Source organism: Saccopteryx bilineata, chromosome 1, assembly GCF_036850765.1.
Source record: "Saccopteryx bilineata isolate mSacBil1 chromosome 1, mSacBil1_pri_phased_curated, whole genome shotgun sequence".
NCBI lineage: Eukaryota > Metazoa > Chordata > Mammalia > Chiroptera > Emballonuridae > Saccopteryx > Saccopteryx bilineata.
The window spans coordinates 139,939,588-139,954,118 of NC_089490.1; the positions used below are offsets into that span (position 1 = coordinate 139,939,588).

Sequence of the window (14,531 nt, forward strand, 5' to 3'; positions counted from 1 at the left end):
ACTAGGTGAACGGTTAAGAGACTCTCAGTTATTTCTGTCACTTTTCTATAAGTCTAAAATTATTTTTCAAAGAAAGCTGGAAAAATGCCTTGAGAAATCCAGATATTTCTGGGATGTGCTGCCTTTAGAAACACATTTCAGATGCCTGTGGCTACTGAGAGGCTGACCCAGTGACCTGACTCCATGCTGTCCAGTATATGCATCTGAGCCAGGGGCCCAGTATCACAGGCCAGGGAACAGTACCAGCAGCCCTGGGAGCCCCCTGCAAGGGATTCATGCTGCCTGGTTTGTGGGGTGACCAGTGCTCTTCCTGGTAGGTACACTCTGACTCTGGCTTCTCCTTGGAGTGCGGTTGTTAGGCGTGAGCAGGTGCAGGGCCTCAGGCCACGGCCTTCACTGCAGCCTAGCTCTGGTTCTGCATGTGGGATGAGAATGGGGTAAAGACAGATGCTCTACACAGTCGCAGCAATTGTTTCTTTATCCCTTTGCCCTGTGTTCTCTAATCAAGACAGTCTTAACCAATAAGTACTAGGGTGCTTCACCAATGGGGAGGCTGGGGCAGTGTGAATCCTTGCCTTAGAGTTCTTGCCTGAGACTACTATGGTGGTAACCGCTGCCATTAACCACCAGAGTATTGCTGGTTTATCTCCCTAATCTGGCAATCAGACTTGGAGAAGCTTGACCAGACCAAGGGCTGAGGGAACCCCAGTCTTGACACACACAAAGACACCAAGCTTCAGAGCCATTGCTATGTCATTCCCCACAGAACCTGGCCTCCAGTCAGCTTGAGCATCATTTCATCCTGAATGATGTTCTTTCCCCAGAAGGAACTCCAGTGCACTGGAAGGCAGATGCGAAGGTCTAGCTGCATCAGAGGCCCCCTGAAGGCACTGGCAAAGCCAAAGATCCCAGCAGCTGCAGGAGCCAATTGGGTGAGCTTGAGAGTTAGATATCAATGTGTGCCTGGGGCCTGCAACCTGATGGTGTACTGTAGACAAAGGAGGAGAAGGTGGTATGGGGTGCAGGGGTATGGCAGTACAGGGTGGGATGCTTGCTCCTGCTAGGCATCTGGTCCTTACTGCCCCACATCTTCCCCTTCCCTTCACCCCTATCCTTACTGTGCTGCTCCTGTGACAGCCCAGACTTCTGAGGGGCACTCAGGGACTAGAGCCTGGGCAGTGGGCACTGAGGGGAATTCACTCCTTCATTCCTGGTAAAAGGATCTCAGACAGGAGGAATGGCACTGCTAGCAGGACCAGGTTGGGAGACCCACGACTGGAGGCCAAAGGTCCCGGAATCCTCTTGTCCTGATACTGAGGGAAACGGTCCTGGAAAGGAGAAGCTGTAAGGACCACCTTGCTCCAGTTTTTAAAGGGCTGTCTGTGATGGACTGAATAAAGGCCCCAAAGACGTCTGTCCTAACCCCTGGAACCTGTAAACATGCTACCTTACATGGTAAACATGACTGCAGATATGATCAAGGTAAGGATCATATCTTAGCTGAGGGAACTATCCTGTATTATCAGGATGGCCCCAATGTCACCACAATATCCTCATGATAGGGAGGCGCAGGAAGGTCAGAAAAGGAGATGAGATGGATGAGGTAGACTTCAGAGAGACGAGAAGATGCTGCAGTGCTGGCTTTGCAGGTGAAGGAAAGGCCACTGGCCAGTGCGTGTAGGCGCCTCTGGAAGCCGGAGAAGGCCAGACACAGACTGTTTCCTGGGGTCTCTAGAGGCATGGCCCTGCAAATCCATTATAGATGCTGACCTCCAGAACTGAAAGATATAAACCCGTGTTGCTATCAGCCTCCACATATGTGGCAGTCTGTTACAGCAGCCACAGGACACTGACACAGGCTGTCACAAGAAAGAGGTGCAGCTTTTGGGAGCTGGAGTCCCGGTGGAAAGCTCAAGAGAGTCACAGGGAGGCTGATTCCAGGCCAATGTAATGTCAGAACAGCCAGTGCTGCCTGAAGCCCAACAGCTGCCTGGGAGGGATGGTCATTCAGTCTCCATGCCAGGTCCCGCTAGCCCTGGGAGCACAACAGTGAATACCTTCATGCAACAAGCAAGACAATCCAGGGAGTGATAATCTATGAAGGAGGCAAATGGAGAGAAGACCATGTGAACGGGGCTTAGACTCAAGAATGGGTACCTGGACCAGCTTCCCTGAGGGGTAGTGTTGGAAGTGAGGCCTGAATAAACAGGGAGTGGGTAGAAAGTTTGGCAGGTGCTGCATTCCAAGCAGTGAGACAGGATGTGCAAAGGCCCTGGGGCTAGATCTAGCTGACCAGTCAGAGAAAGGGGAGGGATTATGTGTTCAGGGAGGCAAGGGTCACTCTGGGCTGCAGTATGAGAGGGATGCAATGAGGCAGGGAGGCCTAGAGAGGATACTTACAGGGTTACTCAGGCAAGAAGGTGGGTCTCATGGAGGGACTGAAACCTGGAGGTCATAGAGCTGTTTTTCAGGATGAGAGGCTCAAGTGGCACCGATGTGGAGGCAGGAGGCCCCTGTTTGAGGGCCTCACCTTCAATAGCATTCTCATTCATGTCCCTGTCCCTGTAAGGGACAAATGGCCTATGCCCACTTCTCTACACCAAGCTTCCCAAATGAAAAGAGGTTGTCAGGACTGCTGGTACCACCGCATTCCATCACACCATCAGGGAGTGTATGTGAGCAAAACAAACAAAACCCTTAAGTTTAACTACAAATACTCTAAAAACCACCCATGTGGATCCTGTCTAAGTGTCACTTCCCTCACCCACTCACGCCTGCTTCATCACCCCTGATGGGCAGGTCATATTGGTTGTCCCTGTGGTTCCTTATGGGTCCAGTGGTAGAAGGTCACATCTTGACCTCCCCCTATTCGCCAGTCAAGGAAGTGTCTCCTGTGCAATCGGGGAGGCAGTCACAGGGTCAAGGCTGGCTCTGTCCTTCACCAGGTGAGTACACTTGCCAGCTCCTAGGGCCTTTGTGGCACACCTAGAGTGAGGGAGCCAAACAGGACCATGTTCTCCTGACTCATTCTGCTAAGGTCTGCCTAACCCTGTCCAGGGGGTCCAGAGTCCTCATACACAGGGAGTGCAGATGCAGCCACCACTGTGAAAGCAGTCTGCAGATTTCTCAACTAGTTGAATGTGGAGTTACCACATGACTCAGCAATTCTGATCCTGGGCACAAGCCAAAATTGAAAACAGGTCTTCTAACATCCCTGTACACCGGGTTCACAGCAGTGTTAGTCACAATAAACAAAAGGTAGAAACAGCCCAAATATCCATCAATGGATAAACAGATAAACAAAACATAATCCATGCATACAGTGGAATATTCCTCAGTCATAACAAGGAATGAAGCACTGATTTGCGCTGCAATGTAGATGAACCTCGAAAACATCATGCTAGTTGCAAGAAGCCAGACACAAAAGACTGTGTTTAATGACCTGGTCTAAGTGAAATCCATACACATTAACACAATGCGGTCTGTCCACACAGTGGAATGTAGTTCAGCCTTAAAAAGGAATGAAGCACTGACACGCTACAACATGGATGAACTTTGAGGACAGTATGCTAAGTGGAATGCACCAGTCACAAAAGGATAAATATTGTATGATTTTAGTTATATGAGATCCCTAGAGCATAGAAAGTCCTCAGGTTATAACAGTCTCGACATAGGATGTTTTGGGTTTATGATGCTCACTCCCATAAAAACTTTAAAAAATTGAGACATAAGTGTTAAGGCAGATTTTGGAAGAGAAGACATCATCAGCTTTCCAGACTAGCCTGGAACAATTCTTTAAGAAAGTAGAGAGGCCTGCAACAGATCCTGTACCCTCTATATCAGCTGCTTCTCGAGATGAAACACCTGGAGTACAAATATTGATCGACTTACGACCTATGCAACTTACGACCATTCGACTTTACAACCATAATCGCTAGCCTCGACTGCTCCGCGTCTGGCAGCACAAGCGTTGCCCAGCTGGGCGTACAACAGTGTGGACCAGCTTCCGGCAGCACTACCATCTCCGTGTGCACCATTTCAACTGTTATCCCAGACTCAGTACAGCAATTTGTGTTTTATTTCTTGGATATTTTTCATCAAACCCCTCCCAAGATGTCTACCAAGAGGAAATTGTCTTTGCAAATATTAAACCAGTTGTACTGGTAATGCAGTGTTTTACTTAAACCTGATGAATGTAAAAATAAGAAACAAAATGGTATAGAGATGTTACAAATGGCATAAAATGAACAAAGAAAATTATGATATATAACAATAATGAAAGAAAATTATGATAAAATATGACTTAAAGATTTTTTTTTCTGTATTTTTCTGAAGCTGGAAACGGGGAAAGACAGTCAGACAGACTCCCGCATGCGCCCGACCGGGATCCACCTGGCACGCCCACCAGGGGGCGACACTCTGCCCCTCCGGGGCGTCACTCTGCCCCTCCGGGGCGTCGCTCCGCTGTGACCAGAGCCACTCTAGCGCCTGGGGCAGTGGCCGAGGAGCCATCCCCAGCGCCCGGGCCATCTTTGTTCCAGTGGAGCCTCGGCTGCGGGAGGGGAAGAGAGAGACAGAGAGGAAGGAGAGGGGGAGGGGTGGAGAAGCAGATGGGTGTTTCTCCTGTGTGCCCTGGCCGGGAATTGAACCCGGGACTTCTGTACACCAGGCCGACGCTCTACCACTGAGCCAACCGGCCAGGGCCTGACTTAAAGATTTTTATATCATTTCACAGTACTGTACATATAGCCTACTCAACTTACGACCAAATTGTGTTACACCAGTCTGCCGGAACCAATCGTGGTTGTAAGTCAAGCACTAGTTGTACAGGTAGAATCATCTCCAGTGTCTCCTGCATGTTTCTTAGGTAATCCTGATTCTCCTGACCCAGCATCTCCAGCACCTGCTGCAGGTCCTCCTGCCTCTCCAGCTTCCTCCTCCCCATAGGTCACTCTCTCCACCTTGCAATACCCTTCCAGTGTGCAAGCCAACCACAGGAATAAAAGTAAGGAACTTTTTTTTACACTCATTGTCATTTTTTTTTTTTTTACAGAGACAGAGTCAGAGAGAGGGATAGACAGGGACAGACAGTAACGGAAAGAGATGAGAAGCATCAATCACCAGTTTTTCGTTGCGACACCTTAGTTGTTCATTGATTGCTTTCTCATACGTGCCTTGACCACAGGCCTTCAGCAGACTGAGTAACCTCTTGCTTGAGCCAGAGACCTTGGGCTCAAGATGGTGAGCTTTTGCTCAAACCAGATGAGCCCTCGCTCAAGTTGGTGACCTCGGGGTCTTGAACCTGGGTCCACCGCATCCCAGTCCGACGCTCTATCCACTGCGCTACTGCCTGGTCAGGCTACACTCGTCATTTTTTTCTGTTACTATGTACAGTGTACAGTACAGTATATTTACGTCCTTTTCCTTTTTCTGTGGCTTAGTTATGTTTCTTTGTGGTAGATTATGACTTTACAACTGTGTTAGGATAGGTAAGTTACTTAGGCTAGGGTATGTTTCAACTTACACCAAAATCTGGGTTACATCACTGTTGTAGGAACAGAACTGAGCTGTAACCCGATGACCCCTGTAGTCAGATTCATAGAGACAGAAAGCTGATGCTCCAAGGGTACTTCTTTGGTCTCTGTAGATTGTTTCCTGAACCCATTTCTTCTAACTCTGTGACTTTCTAAGTAAACTTTCTCTTATAGTTTGGAAAAGAAAAAAGGAAGTGGAAGAGTCGGTGTCAGAGGCTGGGGAAGGGGGAAAAGGAGTTAGTGTTTAATGGGAACCAAGTTTCAGTTTTGTAAGATGGAAAGTCTGGAGGACGGTTAAGCTGGACTCACGGTGGATGTCTAGCCCCTTCCTGGAGACAGCACTTTGAGCAGCCACCCCTCTACCCTGTCACCTTGGAGAAGGGGGGGCTTACCCTCCCCTTGACTTCATGGTAACTGGGGTACCCTGGCCAGGTCATGAGTTCACTCTCCTAGGTTCAGGGTGTTGGATCCAAAGAGACTTTTGAGAGGCCCCTGGGCCAGGGCAGTTCTCTTTTCCCAGGGAGGGCAGTGACACAGAGCCAAGGCCAAGAGTGGGGAGGCAATGTCTGCAGACTGGGGGTGTCCAGGGACCCAATGTGTAAGAACTTGGACTTTTTCACCCTGAGGCCCATGAAGCCCCCTTTCCAATTCAGCCAGTTTGGGATGGATTTCTACTCCCTGCACCTCCTAGAGCCTTGACCTGTATATTTTCCTTACCCTCCCCCAGCCCTGGGCTGCATTTCCAACAGCAGACACAGCAATCTGCAGCGCCAGTGGGCCCGCCTTAGCACATTCTCCACAGGCACCTTTAACAAGTGTCTTCCCCAATAGTAGGGTGAAAACTAGGGGTCAGGTGCAGTGGCACCAACTCCCCAACCCCCATCGCCACCTGCCACAGGTGGGCAGCATTTACAGACCAGCCCTGGTGAACAAGCATTCATCTTTTCACACAGTATTTCTGTTCTGGTAATTCAGTACTTCCATTCATCAAACAAAAAAACGAAGTGAAGTGGGGTAGCGTAGCAGGCGACTTCAACAATATAACTGACTGGACAGCACTGTCTAGAAACTGTGAACCTTAGGTCATAGGATTTTAGGGAGCCTACCTAGCCTGTGAGCCCCATGCTGCAGCCAGCTGCTCCTTATGCATTGCTGTCCTAACACACACACACACACCACACGCACGTGGACACTGCACACATGTGCACACACATTCATGCCCAACTCCCTTGGAAGTTTCCTGCCCAAGGCCACTGCTCATGCCAATGTGTGCGCGCGCGTGTGTGTGTGTGTGTGGATCACTGTACGATAGTGTGCTGCGCTCCACAGGACATGTTTGCACAAACGGGCAATTTTTCAGTCGATGGAATTTACAAGCAGTCATGTTACAGATACTGTAATGGCTTAGTAAACAGAAACCAATTAATATCGCATCTGCCTGTAGATAAAGGCCTTTCCTTGTTTCCAGTTAATGGGCATTAACTTTCACCTAAGAAAGCCAAGCCAAAGCATCTTACATAACTGCTGCTCCTTGTTAACCCCAAACCCAGTAGGCAGCGGTGTGTTTCTCCATGCTACATTCACTTCCGTGTGTGCCTTTCACACAGACTCCGGTCATTGCAACCCTGTGCTGCAGTTTCTACCAGTCAGACACGCAAGCATCCACATACAGAAAGATCCAAAATGTTCTACAGTTAGTCACTGTCCTTGGTCCTTGCAGACAGTCCTGCCATACCTGTTGACAACTGCACTTGCAGTAACCTGAGACAACTGAGGCACTCAGTGGTACTAAGAAGGTGCACTGTGTAATGCCCAAGCCCCAAAAGCCTTGTGTTCTCACCACACATCCCAGCATGGCACTCACAGTTACTTAATTATTTGCTGTATGAGTGAATTAATTCCCTGGAAATGCCAAATTCTGCTTTGGCTATACTCTCTTCATGCCTGGCAAACTCCTCTGCATCCTTCAAAGTCCATCCTAAATGTCCTGTCCTCATCCCCCCAAAGTTAGCTGTTCTATCCTTTACTGAACACTCCATGTTTCTCTGCTGTGCTGGAAGAGGCCACTCTCCAGTTGCTGCCTCTGCTAGGCTCAGGGTTCCAGGAAGGCCAGGACCTGGATCATGCTCAGTGTTCATGCCTAGCAAGGAGGAAGAGGTACCTGCAGACAGGTGCTTATGCTGTCCATCATCCTGCCCTTCAGGAAGGGCACCTCCTCAGTCTCTGCTCATTCACCAAGCAAGAGCACATACAGGCTTCTTGACATGCCATGCTGGTATTGTGAGATGACATGGTTCAGCATGTGACTTTAGACTAAATCTCCCCAGATCTCAGTTTCTCCATCTGTCACTATCTTTTCAGGCTGGTGCTGCTCAAGTGGGTCACAAGTATTGGTAATTATTATTCTGCCTAATAAGAAGTTAGAAGGGGCTGGGCAGGAACCTATCTACCACCACCCAAGTTCTCAGCTCTCACCAGCCAGCCTGCACCCCACCATGCCAGGGCCTCTGAAAGGGCTGAGCACTGATCTCTGGAATCCAGCTCCCCCACTCTCTTTCCTCCAGTTTCATCTCCCCAACTCTTGAGCAAACCTGGATAGCAGTGCCCTGCCATCCCTCAAATGGTGGTCATGCAGGAAGTGGCCTGCTCCCACCAAGCACTACACCATGATCCTCACTACCCAGCACAACAGTGATGCAATTTCCAATTGACATTCAAGGCTGGCTATTATTTGGCTCTGGCCAATGTGCTCAGGAAAAGGGGCCGTGAAAAGCCCCCAAACCTGCCCATTCTTCAAGGCACTGCTCTTATGCACCCCCTTGCCAAATCAAGGTTAGACCAGCCACAGGCTAAAACCTGACCAGCAGTGGGTAGCATCTTCCCATAGTGCTGCAAGCCAGAAGTGCCATTCTGCCCCCTTCCCCTCAAGGCCACAGGGATCTGTCAACAACACAGGGAAGGGAAGTGTCTTGTATATTCTCCCAACTCTGAACCATTCCACCAGGTGTTTCTAGGAGCACCTGTCCTACAATCGCTGAGGACACTTGTGACTTAAGTCAGAGCCACCAGAGTGAGGCCCAGGAATCACCCCTTTAGCGAGGACAAGGGGAGACATGCTGTGCTGACAAACATGGAAGACTAGTGGGTCTCACACTGACGAGTCTGTAATGAATACGTACATAGCTGAGATGTACACAGTCACTTTTCCAATTCATCCCATGGCAAAGGCATATGGCCTGGAGAAGGAGCAACAGCTCTGACATCTTCAGGTCGTATTTCATCATGGAAATCTCGAAATCCTTCTCAAGGCTGGTTTCCAGTTCAGGTCCCCAACTCACAGCTGGAAAGGCACAGGCCATCAGAGGCTCTGAGCCCCAGGTCGGCTGACCACGCCAGCCCACAGCAGCCTGAATTTGAGCCCACTCCTCTGCTGGCTTTTCCTGCATCTCTTACCAGCACCATAGACCAGGTAGGTCCCTCTCAGGACCCTCTAAGGTTTCCCAACCCTTCAGCCTCCTTTTGGGTCCTACAAATCCAGGCTCGCTTGTTCCCTCTGCTCACAACATTTGCCATCAAGAGAACTCCTTAATAGCTTCAGATCTTGAAGAACCTTCCTGGACCCCTAAATTAGTACCTCAGCCTCTGGTCAGGACCAATCAAGTACAGTGCCCTAACCACTTGGTGAGGGTCTGATCCACCCGTGTACCCTTCCCTTCTGAGCCCCAGTGTTTCTGCATCCTCTGCACCTGTCCCCAGCCCTGGCATACAAATGTTTAGATTGTAAAATTAGGTTTTGAGTTTGTTCCACTCCTGGAGGCTGTAAAATGGCAGCATTCTGGGACAGTTTACAAACATCTGTGTCTAACAGCAACTGAAATCACAGTGCTTGTTTGGATTCAGACCAACCTACATCTGTCTGAGCTTCCCCATGTTCTCTTTGTGTGTCATTCAGCAAAAGCCTCCTTGAGCCTTGGTCTCCCTTCTGTAAAACTGGGAGAACATAGGACCAAGCTCTCATCCCAGTAAGCACTTGCTAAGGAGTGGCAAAGAGCAAAATTGAGACATATACATTCACTTCTCCAGGTCCATACTAGCTCTGGGCAGATGCCACCATCTGAGGGCAGGGAGGCAGGTACCAAGGGAGCCCAAGGAAACTGCCCAGATGGGCCATATCTGGAGGGGCTGGGAAATGTACTACAACCCTGCTGGCCTCATCTTGCCAGAAATGGCAGAGGCAGTTGGACAAACACTTCCTTGAATAATGTCCTGATGGAATGCTGCTTCACAGCTGTAGGGGTTAAATTCGGTCCTCCAAAGTTCATATTCACCCAGAACTTCAGAAGGTGACCTTATCTGGAAATAGGGTCTTTGAAGATGTAATTAAAGATATTGAAATGAGATCATCCTGGATTTAGGGTGGGCCCTAAATCCAGTGACTGGTTTCCTTAGTAGAATACACAAACACACAAGGAAGAAGGCCTATGGAGACAAGGACAGAGATCAAGGTGAAGGAGACACAAATATTCAGTTGATAGCCCGTGACGACACCTTGATTTTGGCCTTCTGGCTTCCATAATTATGAAAGAATAAATTTCTGTCACCTAGCTTGTGGTAATTTGTTACAGCTACACCAGGAAACTAATATGGCAGGAGTCTGAGACCAAACCTTCCAGTGCTGGCTCATACCCTTGGCTAGTGAACTAGCTGTTCCTGGCCCTGAGGTCACTGCTCTCCTCTCTGAACCTCAGTGGTGTTCTGCTGGCAGAGCTTCAGTAGAAAATCTGGCTTCTGGGGAACTTTGCTGAGACCCTGGAATCCCAGCACTCGGCTGCAGCAAAAGGTACTCAGTGAAGAAAACAAACGTTGACTAGCTTATTTTAAAAATAGCTCAGTGACTAAGAAGGGGTTGTGGGAAGTGAGAGGGGGTCACTTTAATTCTTGAGCTGAGTGTTAGTTTCAATATTCCTTCTACTTTGGTTATTTTCATATGCACACTATATACTTTTTATTAAGCAGTAATAAAACCCAAATAAGCCCAAATAAAACCCAAACAAGCTAATAGCCCTGGCCATCGAAATACTCCTTTAATGTTTAACTGTCAAAATAGAAAAGAACATAAAATGGGCAGGCATGTGGGAAAAGGCCTGACCTCATTGTGATGTCACCCCCTACCTGGTGCCAATAATGGGAAATTGAAACAGCTGAATTTTGAGATAGCTTCCCAAATAGATTTAACATCTGACTTCGCTAGATCTCACCTCACACCCACTTTCTTTTGCTGGATCCAATTGGAAAAAAATACTTAGCAACAGCTAAACAGTTCTTCTAGCCAATAGTTCTTATCAAGGTATCTCATGCTTGTCAAGGTACCTTGTGCCAACATCTCAGGATGTTGGGACTCCTGGCGATGACCCACCAAGCCCAAGGTTTCCTTCAGAGCTTTGCAGAGGAGGAACTATTGGATTGAACTTCTATCTAATCATGGAAGAGAAACAGAAATCTAAAGTTTAATTACCCCAATATGGGTCAGAATCCTTAAGACATGGGCAGGAAGCAGGGAAGCAACATTCAAAAAGACCTCTTGGCTGTTTTTTACCAATCAGATTAGAGAAACCAGAATACTTGATAAAAAAACATCCTGGCTATTCAGGAGGAAACAGGCATTCCAACTTCAGAGCTGAGAGACTGTTGACCACAGAATCTCTCTGGAGGAACATTAACCATTTTAATGAACATGCTCTTTGGCCTAGAGTAGACACTCCTAGGAACTCGCTGAATTGGATATAAATAAGCTTCATGAAGTCAGGGAGGTTTCAAAGTGCTTGTGCCACACACGTTCACTACATATTTGTTCATGCATGAGTCTATCTGTTCAGTGCAGCCTGGTTTGTAAAAGTAAATACAAGTGACAACTTAGTAAGACACTGGGTATAAAATCAACATATCCGGCCTGACCAGGCGGTGGCACAGTGGATAGAGCGTCGGACTGGGATGCAGAGGACCCAGGTTTGAGACCCTGAGGTCGCCAGCTTGAGTGTGGGCTCATCTGGTTTGAGCAAAAGCCCACCAGCTTGAGCCCAAGGTCACTGGCTCCAGCAAGGTGTTACTCGGTCTGCTGAAGGCCCGCGGTCAAGGCACATATGAGAGGGCAATCAATGAACAACTAAGGTGTTGCAACGAGCAATGAAAAACTAATGATTGATGCTTCTCATCTCTCTCCATTCCTGTCCCTGACTATCCCTCTCTCTGACTCACTGTCTCTGTAAAATATAAATAAATAAATAAATAAATAAATAAATAAATAAATAAAATTAAGAAAATCAACATATCCGTTTGATAAAATCTGATGCAAATTTACCAATGGTTTAAAAGGGGCAGGGGACATACTTCTCCTCTCCCTCCCCCATCTCTCAGGCATCAAACATCTCTGGAAGGAAACAAAAGACATTAACCATGGTGCCTCTGTAAGGGTGTAGGTATAGGAAGACCTGCCTATTTTATTGTAAGCTCTTTAAAACCACCTTTTTTTTTTACATGTACATCAATTATCTCATCAGTTTACACATATGTATTTGTATATGTATATATAATATGTGTGTATATACATATGTAAAACTGGTATACAGTATATGTATATATGTGTATATGCATATTTGTGTATAACAACATCTATATATACACCTACACATACCTATATTTTAAATGACTTCCTTTGAATTTGGACAGAAAATTCCAATGGCCTCAATTTCCACAGGAGAAGCTAAAAGTGCTATGACCTAGAACAGGGGTAGTCAACCTTTTTATACCTACCGCCCACTTCTGTATCTCTGTTAGTAGTAAAATTTTCTAACCGCCCACTGGTTCCACAGTAATGGTGATTTATAAAGTAGGGAACTTTACTTTATAAAATTTATAAAGCAGAGTTACAGCAAGTTAAAGCATATAATAATTATTTACCAAGTACTTTATGTCAGATTTTCGCTAAGTTTGGCAGAATAAATCTTTATAAAACACCTTACTATAGTTAAATCTATCTTTTTATTTATACTTTGGTTGCTCTGCTACCACCCACCATGAAAGCTGGAACACCCACTAGTGGGTGTTAGGGACCAGGTTGACTACCACTGCTCTAGAATATTCCAGCACCATCTTTGCAGGGAGAGATGGGGTGGAGGGGTGGTAGATGTGTAAGAGTATTATGCAAGCCTTACAGGAAGGGGGACATCATTGCCTTTTTAAACAACTAGTCTCCTGTGCTACACACTTGCAAATCGTACTCCCAGGATTGAAAAATTCCAGAAAAATCATTATCCCCAGCACCACACCAGGCTCCAGTTTTGCAGTTTAGCTTCAAGTGCCTTATAACATTAGCTACCTCACTCTGAAGAGTGTTTCCTTACTCTGCGTTCATCGGCTTCTGCAAGAAAGGTGGCCAGAGCCTGCAACTCCCTTCCAAGTGACCCTGCTAGAGGCAACACCCAGGTGTTGAAGCGCCTCTCCCCCACTGTCCTCCCCACTCCCACCAGAGGGCTGGGAGACTCAAGCTCCAGCAGCAACCATGGGCTGCCCTTCCAGCTCAGTCTTTCTGGATCTAGTCAAAGTCATGATACCTAAGAGAATGGCTATAGGGCAGGCGGGGATCCCCTGCCAACCCTTCAGAGATAAATACAACAGATGTGCAAAATGGAGGGGTCCACAGAGAAGGATCAGTAATGCTCAGGGAGGAGTGCACTCTGCCTCCCCAATTAAAGTCACACTTTAGGTTTGTTATAATTAAATTAAAATGGAGATAATTCTGGTTTAGTTTGGGATGGAATTATTCTAAACCCAGAAATCACTTTATAGACAATCATAAATGAAAAAATAATCTGGGTAGGCTTTTCTTGGGGTATGTGTGCCCAGTAATCCTGAGATATTGAGGTTTGGAATGGTGGAGGACCTGGCGTGCCTGCATGCGTGTGTGTGTGTGTGTGGGGGGGGGGGGTTGGGGGGTATTACAGAAGGACGCAAATACAGGTACCTGTAGAAAAAAGTACCAGCAGGTGCACTGACTGGGGCTGTGTGAGCAACTGACTGAGGCTGCTAGGGGCACAGTGTGGTGCTAGGGAGGAGTACCTGGGGTCCTGACCCAAGTAGATCAAGAAGAGAAGGGCAGGAAGAGGAGCACTGACCTGGATGTGAGCAAAGTCAGTGAAGGGATACCAACAGGCCCAGATGTAAGTGTAGGGCCGTGAGTTTTGGTCACAGGTTCAAATGTTGGTGTCGAAGTGCAGGCCCAATGGAGATGGAGTGGGTGTAGGGGCAGACAGCTCCGACTGTGAGGTATCATGGGGGGGGGGGCAGTCTCAGGAAATATGAGGAGTATCCATGAGTAGGGACTCGGTGTAGGTGACAATAAGTGGGAGGTACAGACTCAGATGCGTGTATGGGTGCAGACCTATCTGTGCGGGGCGCCTGAGGACTCAGCCCCAGGGGACGTCAGAGAGGTGGACAGTCTCAGGTGTATGGGGGGGAAGAATGGACTCCGCGTCAAGTGTGCGTAGGCTGAAATGAGAGGCTCAGATCCGGCTATGGGAGCCCCTGGGGGACACTAGACGCAGGGTGAGTGGGTTGGAGGGGGGGCTTTGTCGTCTCCCTGCCCCTGCAACGCTGCTGTCACGCCCCACCTCATCCGCCCCCGCCCCATGACAGGGCCGTGCCTCCCCGTGGCTCGGTCCGAGAGGAACTTGCCCTCAGAAGCCTGCGCCAACCCGCGCCCCCCGCGCTCACTCACCGGCTGGGACGTGTCGCCGCCGCCACTGCCACCGCCGCAGCCACCACCTTCAGCTATCAAGACTCCGCCTCGATCACCCCCAAGCGCGCGCCACGGGAGGGGTCCATGACGCTCCCCTATTGGCTGCGCGGTAACCAATCAGTGCTGAATGAGGCAATGATTGGTGAGAATAGAAGAGATGAGCATCCCCAAGAGCCAATTGCTGAGGGGTAGAGGCGGGGCTA

General features: G+C 48.3%; 1 protein-coding gene across 1 annotated transcript in view; it reads right to left on the reverse strand.

The window, feature by feature from the left end:
- The window catches only part of SLC25A42 (solute carrier family 25 member 42), a 30,441-nt gene extending 16,009 nt beyond the window's left edge, over positions 1-14,432 (reverse strand). Inside the window, exon 1 of the mRNA XM_066268523.1 lies at positions 14,308-14,432. The gene's annotated coding sequence lies outside the window, so the exon portion shown is untranslated. The remainder of the gene's footprint in view (positions 1-14,307) is intronic.
- Between the last annotated feature and the right edge of the window lie 99 nt (positions 14,433-14,531).